The following is a 12,940-nucleotide window of genomic DNA, read 5'->3' as shown; positions in this document are numbered from 1 at the left end:
TGACTGCTTGAATGAAATGACATTTATAGCATTATTTAGATTTGTTTGGTCATTAGTTTAAAAATGTTAATTTTTAAAACAGATTTTTAAAATTATTTGAACTTTATTGAACTTCTGAGTAATTGACTCCACAAATTAATGCATGATTGGTTTCAAGAGGAAATCAAGAAGGTACATACAGTGCTACACAGGAGTCTAGAATTTATGCTAAAACAAAAAAGGAAAGAATTTTGCAACTTAACAAATGGACTGATATGGGCTGAATGTGTGTGTTCCCCCTAAATTCATACAATGAAGCCTAAATCCCTAATGCAGTGCAATTTGGAAGCGGGATCTTTCAGAAGCACTTAGGACATGAAGGTGCAGTGCTAATCATGGGATTAGTGTACTTGTAAGAAGAGAACTGAGAGAGATGATTTTAATCCCCCTCTCCACTACATGTGAGGACAAAATGAGAAGAAGCCTGTTTGCAAACCAGGAAGAGTGCCCAAACCAGACACCAAATCTGCCTGTGCCTTGATCTTGGACTTCTCAGCCTCCAGAACCACGAGAAATACATTTCTGTGGTTTAAGTCAACTAGTCTATGGTATCCTGTTATGATTACCTGAGCTAACTAAGTTACAAACCGAAGAACCTTTATACCCATTGATTTAATACTTTTAAAGTCAGTTTAAACATTAATTTTTTAGTTATGGCATCATAGTAAATATCCAATGTGAACTTTATTTTTTAATCTAATTTAGAAAGAAATAATTGATATCATTTATCTGAGTTCAAAACAACTGGTTAGCTACATTGGTTATGCCCTAATAACTTTTACTTTATCAGGTAAGTATGTTTTCTCTTTTCCTACCATAGTCTAGAGGTCTAGAGTGTTTTTCACATTTCTGTGAGTGGATTCATGACTGGCATTCTCTTGTGGTAATTCTAATTATGGACATATTCTGATCAAGAGTTATCAGTTGAACAATCTTCATGCTATAGATAAGCCCTGAAGTTAGTGAGCTCCTGCTACGTCAACTGTTAATCTAAATGTTTTTGGTATTTCGTTTGTTTGTTTGTTTCATGTATCAGAAACAACATCTGTTCCAGAGGGAATTCCTCTTATATATTGAAAGTAAAATATATCCTTATGCTTCTATGAGCACTTAAACCCAAAATGCTCACAGACTGAAGAGAGAAACATTGAACAATCTAATAGAATGAGAGGACTAGAAGTCAAGGTACACCAATCAAGAGTGTAACTTGGGGTAAGTCAATTTAATATTCTGGTTTTCAGGTTTTTTTTTTTTTTTTTTTTGAGATGGAGTCTCGCTCTGTCCCCCAGGCTGGAGTGCAGTGGCGCGATCTCGGCTCACTACAAGCTCCGCCTCCCGGGTTCACGCCATTCTCCTGCCTCAGCCTCCAGAGTAGCTGGGATTACAGGCGCCCGCCACCACGCCAAGCTAATTTTTTGTACTTTTAGTAGAGATGGGGTTTCGCCGTGTTAGCCAGGATGGTCTCGATCTCCTGACCTCGTGATCCGCCCGCCTCGGCCTCCCAAAGGGCTGGAATTACAGGCGTGAGCCACTGTGCCCGGCCATGTTTTTTTTAATATCAAATAGAAGTGTTGGTCTCTGCTGAATCGTTTGAGGTACAGCTGCCAAACAGCGGAAGTACACTTATTCTGGGGAATAAAGTTGAACAAAATTAAGTTTGCATCTTTTTATCCTTTTAATAACCTTTTTTTTTTTTTTTTTTTTGGACAAAGTCTTGCTTTGTCTTAGGCTGGAGTACAGTGGCACGATCTCAACTCTCTGCAACCTCTGCCTTCCAGGTTTAAGCGATTCTCCTGCCTCATCATTCCAAGTAGCTGGAACTACAGGTACATGCCACCATGGCTGGCTAATTTTTATACTTTTAGTAGAGTCGGGGTTTCACCATGTTGCTCAGGCTGGTCTCAAACTCCTTACCTCAAGTGATCCGCCACCCACCTCAGCTTCCCAAAGTGCTGTGAGGCACTGTGCCAGGCCCCTTCTCATAACCTCTTAAAAGAGATTGTGCTCTAGCAATCAGTGATTTTCTGTTTTTCTCAAAGAAGCAATAAATGCTATTGAAATTTAAATCAAGAAAGGGAAAAAATTGGAGATAATTGTGGTGAAATCATAATGATAACTTAAGGTATTCAGTTTTTATTTTTTATATATAAACAACTCTCTAGCCATGATTCAATTAATTATCATAATGTCCCCTTGAGGAAGTTAAGTTGCTGGCATTTTTTGATGAATAAAGATGCTATATTTTACTCTGAGAGGTATCTCTCACAGCTTTATTTTTAACATTAATTGCCCTTTGTCTAGAACATGGTAAAGTATTGCAATAACACCACATATGTTCTTTTCATGTGGTCAAAAATATATTGTCTTCAGTTTTATTTTATGAATTTGATATATCAAGAAATGTAATTCTGTACTACAGTTTAGTGCGTTCAAGCTCTTAGTTTTCCGAATAAATAAGAATTTAATAACTAAATTGACTTTACCAGCCTTCATGAGCTTATCGGCTCTTCCATTAATTTACTGTGTGTTGTTGCCCAAGTTCTTTAAGTTTTTTGTCCCTCATTTTTTCCTTTATAAAAGTTGATAATTAAATTACTCTGTTAATATTTTAATTTCTTAGATGCATTGTACAAACTTGAAATAATTTTATTGTCATTATGCCTAATACCAGTCTTTATCAGTTAAAAGGAAAAGTGTCAAGGGAAACAATGACTAGATGTTTTACATTCCAATGTTGTAACACTTACTTAAGTTTGCAGAAATGTCTGTGCAAAGCATATATCTCAATAGGTGTCACTTCCTTATTGTTTTGTTTTCCATTGAAGAAGAGAATTATGGATAGGGCAAAAATAAAGTTTGAAACTTTCTTTAGAGGTTTTAGGTATATATAGATTCATAGAGTGCTAGAGCTGGAAACGACCCTGGTAATAATGTGGTCCTGCTCTCTCATTTTTCAATACATTAAAGCTGTGTAGGATAGTGATTAAGCAAAAGTATTTGGAGACAGATAGACCTGAGTTTGAATATTGACTCTACCGCTGAAGAACTCTATAGACTTGGCCAAAATCTAGTCCCTCATCTTTTTAAGTTTTATAATTGAGTTATTTATTTCTAATTTGTCAAACCATTGGTGATAAACAAAGCAATACATTCAAAATACTTGTATGGAGAATAAAAGAGGGAAGAACAGGGGATTTAAAAGAAATAGAGTGGTGTGCTTCTTTTTCCACAGACCTACCAGAAGAGTTTTTGTTTGTTTGTTTGTTGGTTTGTTTGTTTGTTTTTGCTACTAATGTTCTTTGATTCAATTTTCCATTGCTCTTCTTTTTCTCCTCCTCTGGACTGGGCCATGGATAAGGCGTGCATAGGCATTGGCATGTGGGTATGCCTACTTTGCCTCCGTATCTGTTAACTTCTATTGCAATAGTTTCCATTGAGAACTACAAAATGAACAAGTTTGGGGAATGAGCCAATTTGATAAAGATCACTTTCTCTTCCTGTGTTACTTAATGCCCCAGCAGAGTATGGCACTCAACTACTCATGTCTTCTTCATTAGTGCCATATTGTGTTGTAAATATCTCTATTAGCACTTCTTTTCCTGGATTCTAATTATCTGCTGATGTTTCTTTTCACTAGACTGAGTTCCTTGAGGTCATAGGGTATATATTATTTTTTTCTTTTAAATTTCAGTATAGATTTAGGACATGATAAATGCTCATGATGAACGGATGAAGTTTACATTTCAGGTAAATAGTGGAAAATATGTTTATAAAAAGGGGAAATACAGAAAGCCTTGCACATGATGTCTATTGAATTGCAAATCAATCTATGAAGCTGTGAGAGCTTGACATATATAATTTATGGTCATCATACTTGATAAGTTTGCATGTGTTTAGCATGCCCCTGTCTATGCAGGCTCTCTTTTAAACTTAATGATTGCACTTGATATGAATATAAATATTTGCTTTTTTATATATATATTTTATTATTATTATAGTTTAAGTTTTAGGGTACATGTGTACAATGTGCAGGTTAGTTACATATGTATACATGTGTCATGCTGGTGTGCTGCACCCATTAACTTGTCATTTAGCATTAGGTACATCTCCTAAAGCTATCCCTACTCCCTCCCCCCACTCCACAACAGTCCCCAGAGTGTGATGTTCCCCTTCCTGTGTCCATGTGTTCTCATTGTTCAGTTCCCACCTATGAGTGAGAACATGCAGTGTTTGATTTTTTGTTCTTGCGATAGTTTACTGAGAATGGTGATTTCCAGTTTCATCCATGTCCCTACAAAGGACATGAACTCATCCTTTTTTATGGCTGCATAGTATTCCGTGGTGTATATGTGCCACATTTTCTTAATCCAGTCTATCATTGTTGGACATTTGGGTTGGTTCCAAGTCTTTGCTATTGTGAATAGTGCCACAACAAACATACGTGTGCATGTGTCTTTATAGCAGCATGATTTATAGCCCTTTGAGTATATACCCAGTAATGGGATGGCTGGGTCAAATGGTATTTCTAGTTCTAGATCCCTGAGGAATCCCCACACTGACTTCCACAATGGTTGAACTAGTTTACAGTCCCACCAACAGTGTAAAAGTGTTCCTATTTCTCCACATCCTCTCCAGCACCTGTTGTTTCCTGACTTTTTAATGATTGCCATTCCAACTGGTGTGAGATGGTATCTCATTGTGGTTTTGATTTGCATTTCTCTGATAGCCAGTGATGGTGAGCATTTTTTCATGTGTGTTTTGGCTGCATAAATGTCTTCTTTTGAGAAGTGTCTGTTCATGTCCTTTGCCCACTTTTTGATGGGGTTGTTTGTTTTTTTCTTGTAAATTTGTTTGAGTTCTTTGTAGATTCTGGATATTAGCCCTTTGTCAGATGAGTAGGTTGCGAAAATTTTCTCCCATTTTTTAGGTTGTCTGTTCACTCTATTGGTAGTTTCTTTTGCTGTGCAGAAGCTCTGTAGTTTAATTAGATCCCATTTGTCAATTTTGGCTTTTGTTGCCATTGCTTTGGGTGTTTTAGACATGAAGTCCTTGCCCATGCCTATGTCCTGAATGGTAATGCCTAGGTTTTCTTCTAGGGTTTTTATGGTTTTAGGTCTAACGTTTAAGTCTTTAATCCATCTTGAATTAATTTTTGTATAAGGTGTAAGGAAGGGATCCAGTTTCAGCTTTCTACATATGGCTAGCCAGTTTTCCCAGCACCATTTATAAAGGGTATTCAATTAGGAAAAGAGGAAGTCAAATTGTCCCTGTTTGTAGATGACATGATTGTATATCTAGAAAACCCCATTGTCTCAGCCCAAAATCTCCTTAAGCTGATAAGCAACTTCAGCAAAGTCTCAGGATACAAAATCAATGTACAAAAATCACAAGCGTTCTTATACACCAATAACAGACAAACAGAGAGCCAAATCATGAGTGAACTCCCATTCACAATTGCTTCAAAGAGAATAAAATACCTAGGAATCCAATGTACAAGGGACGTGAAGGACCTCTTCAAGGAGAACTACAAACCACTGCTCATTGAAATAAAAGAGGATACACACACATGGAAGAACAATCCATGCTCATGGGTAGGAAGAATCAATATCGTGAAAATGGCCATACTGCCCAAGGTAATTTATAGATTCAATGCCATCCACATCAAGCTACCAATGACTTTCTTCACAGAATTGGAAAAAACTACTTTAAAGTTCATATGGCACCAAAAAAGAGCTCACATCGCCAAGTCAATCCTAAGCCAAAAGAACAAAGCTGGAGGCATCATGCCACCTGACTTCAAACTATGCTACAAGGCTACAGTAACCAAAACAGCATGGTACTGGTACCAAAACAGAGATATAGATCAAGGGAACAGAACAGAGCCCTCAGAAATAATGCCGCATATCTCCAACTATCTGATCTTTGACAAACCTGAGAAAAACAAGCAATGGGGAAAGGATTCCCTATTCAATATTTGCTTAATATATGAAGAATGTGGCACTTTCTTTGACATTGATTTATCTATGGGTACTTTGGTTTAAAAATCTGCATACTTCGTCTCAATTGCTACTCCCAATGTGCTATAGTTTATTGAGCTCTTAATATGTGTCAGGCACTATAAAAGAATCTCTATATTTTACATTTTAATCCTTGCAATTATAATAAAGGAGTTTTGGTATCCTTATTTTTCAACCTAGTACGTTGAAGCATTCTGGTGATAAATGGCAATACTAAATTCATAGATAATTTTACAAATGTGTTAGTGGGTTTTTTTCTCCAATGTGACCTGCTAATTAATTTCCTAATGGTCTGATCTAAATCTGTTTTTTTATAATAACAATGAGATAAGAGCCAGTAGATGGACAATTACTAGAAAGATGAAACAGTATGAATAGTGCATATGCTAGATAAAGACCCATTTGGATTGTCTGTGGGGCAATAGCAAGAGCACTGCACCTTCATCTACTCTCCCCTACATATTGCTTCTAAATATCTAAAATAGACCCATAAGCAGAAAGAGGGTGCATGATTCAATGAGGGGAATTTGTTCATACGAGAGTACTGCTACAAATTCGCTAACATAAATAAATGCCTTATGTTCATGTAATGCTTCTCAGTATTCTAAGCCCCTTCTCACAAACGAATTTGTAATGCATAGGATAATTGAGAAAAGCAACAAAGCATTCTAGTGCAGACACAAGACAGACTTGGATTCAAATTCAGGCTCTCCCCTTCTTTGTTGACTGTGAGCAAGTCATGTGATCTGTCTCCCTGTCTTTAAAGTGTGAGGCAAGTATCTTTATAATATATTCCTCAACAGGCTTTATAAAAGCAAACATATTATATGAGTTGTAATAACCCATTCAAGTAGGCAAAAGTGGTATTTTGGGTCCACTAGTGATGAAAAAAAATCTTTGAAGAAGTAAATGAGATGTATTTTAAATAAACGTGGAGTATCTATAATATACCAGATACTGCATTAGGCACTAGAGCAGTAAAGAAAAATAAATCCCAATGTGTAGTGTTCAGGTATCTCTAATTGTCACTGGGCTAATAAGAGGTAGTTCTGACACACCAAATAATAACTTTTTTCCAACATGTTATATGTCAGAGGCTATTTTGCATACTTACATATATTTATTCATTTAATTCTCACAACAGCCCACTAAGCTAAGAAGTATAACTTTTTTCCAACATGTTATATGTCAGAGGCTATTTTATATACTTATATATATTTATTCATTTAATTCTCACAACAGCCCAATAAGCTAAGAAGTATTAATTGATGGTGCAAAAGTAATTTCGGTTTTTGCCATTATTTTTAATGGCAAAAAAACCGCAATTATTTTTGCACCAATCTAATATTATTATCACTGGTTTATAGATGAGAAAACCAAGGTTAGTAGAGTTTATGTAGCTTGTCTAAGATGGCGTATTTAGAAAGTGTTTGGGTGTTTAAGACCACCTTTATAGCCCATGCTTACTGCTATGAAATATTACCTGTTTTGTGTTATTTCCACTCTCGCATAAGTTCTTGAAGAAAGGGGATAATAACTTATGATCAAGATGTCATGGGTGAATATTTGTGCATACTTCTTTACTCAAAATACATAGAAATACCATGCTTTTTAAAAAAATAAATAAGTAAATAGTCATATTGAAAAAGAGAGAGAAAAAAATTTTCCATATATCATCAAGCCCTTAGTAATAAGAGGGTATGAAGTCAAGTGGTGGCTTAGAGTGGGAATCACATTCAATCATTTGAGTATTTCTGCAGAAACTTGGGCCACCTAGTACAACAGCAGAATCTACAGCTGCACATAGCCAAGGTCAGGAGCGATGCTCCTAACCACTGACCATGGTTGGAATAGCACCAGCTGCATGTCCAATTTTGAAAACCAGAAAATTTCTAGTTGTCTGGGCCTCTGTAAAGCAGAAAATTACCTATGCTATTTAGGGAAACAGTACAAAGTTTTCTAGAAGAAAAAATAAGTTCTGGATCTTTTCTGACCATGATATATTATGCAATTAACACCACCCACCTGAGCCTCAGTTTCCTCATTTGTACAATATGCATCAATGCAATCTACTTGACAGAAATGTTGTAAAGATTAAACCAAGTAATATATATAAACATGGAAAAATTTCAGGCACATGCTAAATCACAAGTTAATTTATTAACATTTAGAATAAACTACTTTCATTTACTTTAATAATTTTAGTAGAAATATTTTAAAAGGTGTCACATTATTCTGACATTTTAAATGTCACTGAAAACTCTTTATAAAATTATTATAAAATAATATAAATTTGGATTCTAAAAGGATTTTGGAAGTCATTAAATCAAACTCCCAAAGTATAAAGATATAGGGTTGAAGACCCTGAGAAGTAAGTGATTCCCTGTGGATTTCCTGATCCAGACTGAGGATCTATTACAGTGCACTGATGGCATCAGGCCATTAAGACTACACCATTTTACTTCTACAATGGAGGGCTGTATGCCCCCAATGCAAAATGATTCCATAATTTTGAACCTGATGTTTATATTTTTTTGTCTTACTACTTCTTATAAGCTGCCATTTCTACTTCTGCTCTGATTCTAAAGCCCCCCTATTTCTTTATATTTTATTCCTCTTATCCAGTTTGGGCTAAGAAACAAATCAACTATCTGAACTAGATTTAATATATGACTGAGTAATCTTTGAATGAGGATGTAGGGACTACTGTGAATAAAATGCTTGTGTTTCAGTTCTCTTTTTTTTTCTTTTCGGTTTATTTATTTTGACTATGTTCTACAGTTGGAGATGGTGGCAAGAGTTGGGAGGATTCTGGCCTGAGTATAACATAATTGGTTTTCTGAGAAATTAAGAAAAGTGAACTGCAAATGAAAGTGAGGCATTGCTACACAAACATTTGGATAAATGTTAAAGTTAGACATTGAAAACAAGTTAATAAACCACCACCAAAACAAGAAGAATAAATAATCCCAGAATAGTAGCAAAATTATGGGATTTTAATGTGTGCGATTAGAACAAAAATGTAGAAGTTATGCAAGAACGTAGTCTTGTCAATTTATTTTGTAATCACTGAAAAGAAAGCAATCTAATTTAAGAAATGCTAAGAATAGATATGTGCATATTATCTTTCTGACTCTGTATGTAAAGAGTCTAGTTTGGAAGAATCCCATTCAAACAAGCATTATGTAATTGGAGAAATATGCTCAGGTTTTCCCTCAGTATTTACTCAAATGCTCACTAACACATGCAGTCAGAAAGATGAATGAAACCCAGGTTCTGGAAGATTTAAAACAATAATTGTTATCGATTTTTCTGGAACAAAAAGCACTAGACTGCCAAAATTGTGGGCTAAGGACATTATTAAACAATGAAACATAATCAAATAGTGAAATTTTGTGAGAAGCTCTTTAAAATGTACCCATTTGGTTACTAGCATTGCACACAACTCAACCATTTCAGCAGTGATTTGGGTTTTTGCTTTGCTTTGTTTCCGGTATAATAGCAGTTGTTTTATTTTTGTATTAGCTCATTTTTATTTTAAGTAAGTTCATTCATGATTACATATTTCACAAATCTGACATGAAATGCTTCTAACCTTTATTGTATCAATTGCGTATCAATGCTTAATGCTAGGATATAAGATGAATGATGATGATATTGGCAGTAATTATTACATATAGCAAACACTGTTCTAAGGAATTTACATATATAAATTCATTTGATGTAGCATATGGAAATGAATTTTTAACCGGTAAGTACTTTATGACAAAAAGTGTGTCTTCTCCTGTATGTCTCTTACAACAGATTATGGCTCCTGAAATTCAACCATTAAGGAAGCATTTTAAAAGATTTACACTGGATGCCCAAGTAGTTCAGGTCTCAGGGTGTGTTTGTGTTTAAGGTATTGTCTCTTTTAGGTGCTTCTATAGTTTACTTTGTAATGCTGGTGCTGATCTGCACAGCTTTCATTTCTCCTTTTCAGATGCTTCCTACTCAGTTCTGAGAATAGAAGGCAGGATAGGGAGATAAAAAGGCAGGAGAAAAAGGGAAGAAAAGACTTCTTTGATTGATCCTAATGCTGTTCCTGCTTGAGGACCGTCCTGATAATGGCCCTCCATCCCGGCAGCAGCAGTTGTTTCGGGCTCTAAATTCTTATTATATTTCCAGGATTAGCCTCATTAGGCTAATACAGATATTACTTCTTTCTCTCTCTTTTTTTTTTTTTTTTTTTTTTTGAGACAGAGTCTTGCTCAGTCCCAGAGTGCAGCGGCACCATCTCGACTCACTGCAAGCTCCGCCTCCCGGGTTCACGCCATTCTCCTGCCTCAGCCTCCCGGGTAGCTGGGACTACAGGCTCCCGCCACCACGCCTGGATAATTTTTTGTATTTTTAGTAGAGATTGGTTTCACCATGTTATCCAGGATGGTCTCGATCTCTTGACTTCGTGATCCACCCGCCTCAGCCTCCCAAAGTGATGGGATTACAGGCGTGAGCCACTGTGCCCGGCCATTACTTCTTTCTTAAAGGTTTGGGACCCAGCTTCTTGGGGATCTTCCCCCAAGAAGATAATCCCAACTCCTTTCTTCTCTTGTGCCCCAGCCTTAAGAACGGTAGCTATTTTTCTGTCTGGAATGCACTTGATACCAAGAGATTCTAGGATATTTTTGGTCATGTCTATGGCTTTTAATGAAATACTGACTTCCTTGCAAATGGGAAATGAGATACTAGTAATTCATGACATCAAGTCACATCAGTGAATTAAAATCACCTCTAGTTTATTATAATGCAGTAAAAGACACTAAGTCTTCTACACTTAATTATTATAGCAGTTATGATGACTACAAAAACTGTGGGTGGGATGTCCTCTTCTGACTGGAGAATCTACAGACAGAGAAGTGTGAGTTTGGCACTTTTAGTTCTCAGTTTGAATGGAAAAAGAATAAAAGCGCTCCTATGGCAGCCAAAATAATTTCTTAGTTTTTGTAGCTGCAGGACTGTCTTCTCTTTAAAAAGCAGATGCATATTTTATTTGTGCTAATTGTAGAATTCCAATATAAATTGAAATCTTGCACTTGCTATGCCTCTTAGGAAAATTTCAGGACCTGAATCGTGAAGAACAATGAGGCTGAAACTTGTATGATGACATCTGAGTGGACTCAGTTAATACTGAGAATCTTACCACTCAAGAATTTCTAAGATTTTCTTGCTAGTGAAAGGAATCCCTCTTCCTGGATCTGACAAGACTATGGATTAAGACCCTTCAGTAAATCTGCCAGGTAAAGAACTTCAATTCAACCAGCTAAGATGCTAAGAGAAAAGGCTAGTGGAAGAAGGAATTTGTAAATATCAACTACAGCCATGAAGACTATAGCGCCTATACAAATCTTACTCTTCACTGATTATCCTTTTCATAGATAAAGCTATATATGCACAAATGTCAAATAGATATTTAGATATATTTGCCTTTGCATATATTAAAAGGTCTTATTTTTTTACCTCCCTTTTGCTGTCACCTTACTATTTTATATAGTTTTTTTCATCTTAGATATTTTATACAGTTTGTCTGTGTCCCCTCCCAAATCTCTTCTTGAATTGTAGCTCCCATAATTCCCACGTGTTGTGGGAGGGACTTGGTGGGAGGTAATTTAATCATGGGGGCAGGTCTTTCCTGTGCTGTTCTCATGATAGTGAGTAAATCTCATGAGATCTGACAGTTTTATAGAGGCGAGTTCCCCTACACAAGCTCTCTCTTGCCTGCCATGGAAGATGTCCCTTGATCTTCCACCATGATTGGGAGGCCTCCCAGCCATGTGGTAGTGTGAGTCAATTAAATCTCTTTCCTTTATAAATTACTCAGTCTATGATATGCCTTTATTAGCAGCATGTGAATAGACTAATACAATATTTTGTAATTGAGTATTTAGGAAACAGAATATTCTGGTGGGACTGTGATTGTGAAAGAGTAAATAGCATCACTCAGAAATAGATGTGATGATTGCCTAGAGATGGATACTGTAACTGTTGGGATTTTTGTGTACCTCCTTTTTGGACAAATGATGAGAGCATATTTGTTTGTATGAAGGATACTTGCATCTTATTGCTGTGAGACAGTATAAATATTAATATATACAAAAGTGTATGTATGGTACTGAATAAACAAAGGGGCAAGCTATGCTAGTTAGTAAGCAATTATCTGTAAGGTCTATATCCAACCTCTATACTCTATTTCTTGATGCCTGGGCTGGAACTCTGTAGTTTTCATTTCTTCTCTGACACAAGGATTTCTGTGAGGTTCTGCTGATAGCAGAGGAGTGAGACAGAAAGACAGGAGGAAAAGGAAAGGAATTTTGTCTCTTTCATTGACTTACTTTTTCTCTCGATGTTACCTTTCACCTTGTGACAACAGTTGGTTTCAGTCTCCAGTTTTTTGCATTCCCAGAACCAGCCTCATTGTGTCCTCCCAGAGTTAACAGTTTCAGCCAAGCAGCCCTTCTTCAAGAAGCTGAGCCCAAATATACAATTGTTCTCCTTCAGGCTCCTGAGATTTCAGCAGCCATGGACAACCCACAGAGATCTGAGACTTTGCTCTGATGAGCCCCTCCTCAGAGGGAATAGAATAAATAGAATCTTCTGTGGCGTTTTCTAAATTGTTTTCTGGAAAATGCCACTCCCAGGATTTCCTCCATGCAAAATGATACTTAGAGTTATATGAATTTGGGAAATGTTAAAGTATTAGAGATTTATAGTGCACATAAGTATCATCATGGCTGTGAGAAGTCCAGCAAAAAAGACATTTGTTTCACCTTGACTCAACATCTCTCCTCCAGTTTTTTAACTAAGGAACTGTTTTATTTTCACTTAACCACTATTACCATCCCATGACA

Source organism: Gorilla gorilla, chromosome 4, assembly GCF_029281585.2.
Source record: "Gorilla gorilla gorilla isolate KB3781 chromosome 4, NHGRI_mGorGor1-v2.1_pri, whole genome shotgun sequence".
NCBI lineage: Eukaryota > Metazoa > Chordata > Mammalia > Primates > Hominidae > Gorilla > Gorilla gorilla.
The sequence above is the reverse complement of the archived record's forward strand: the minus strand, read 5'-3'. Positions refer to the sequence as shown.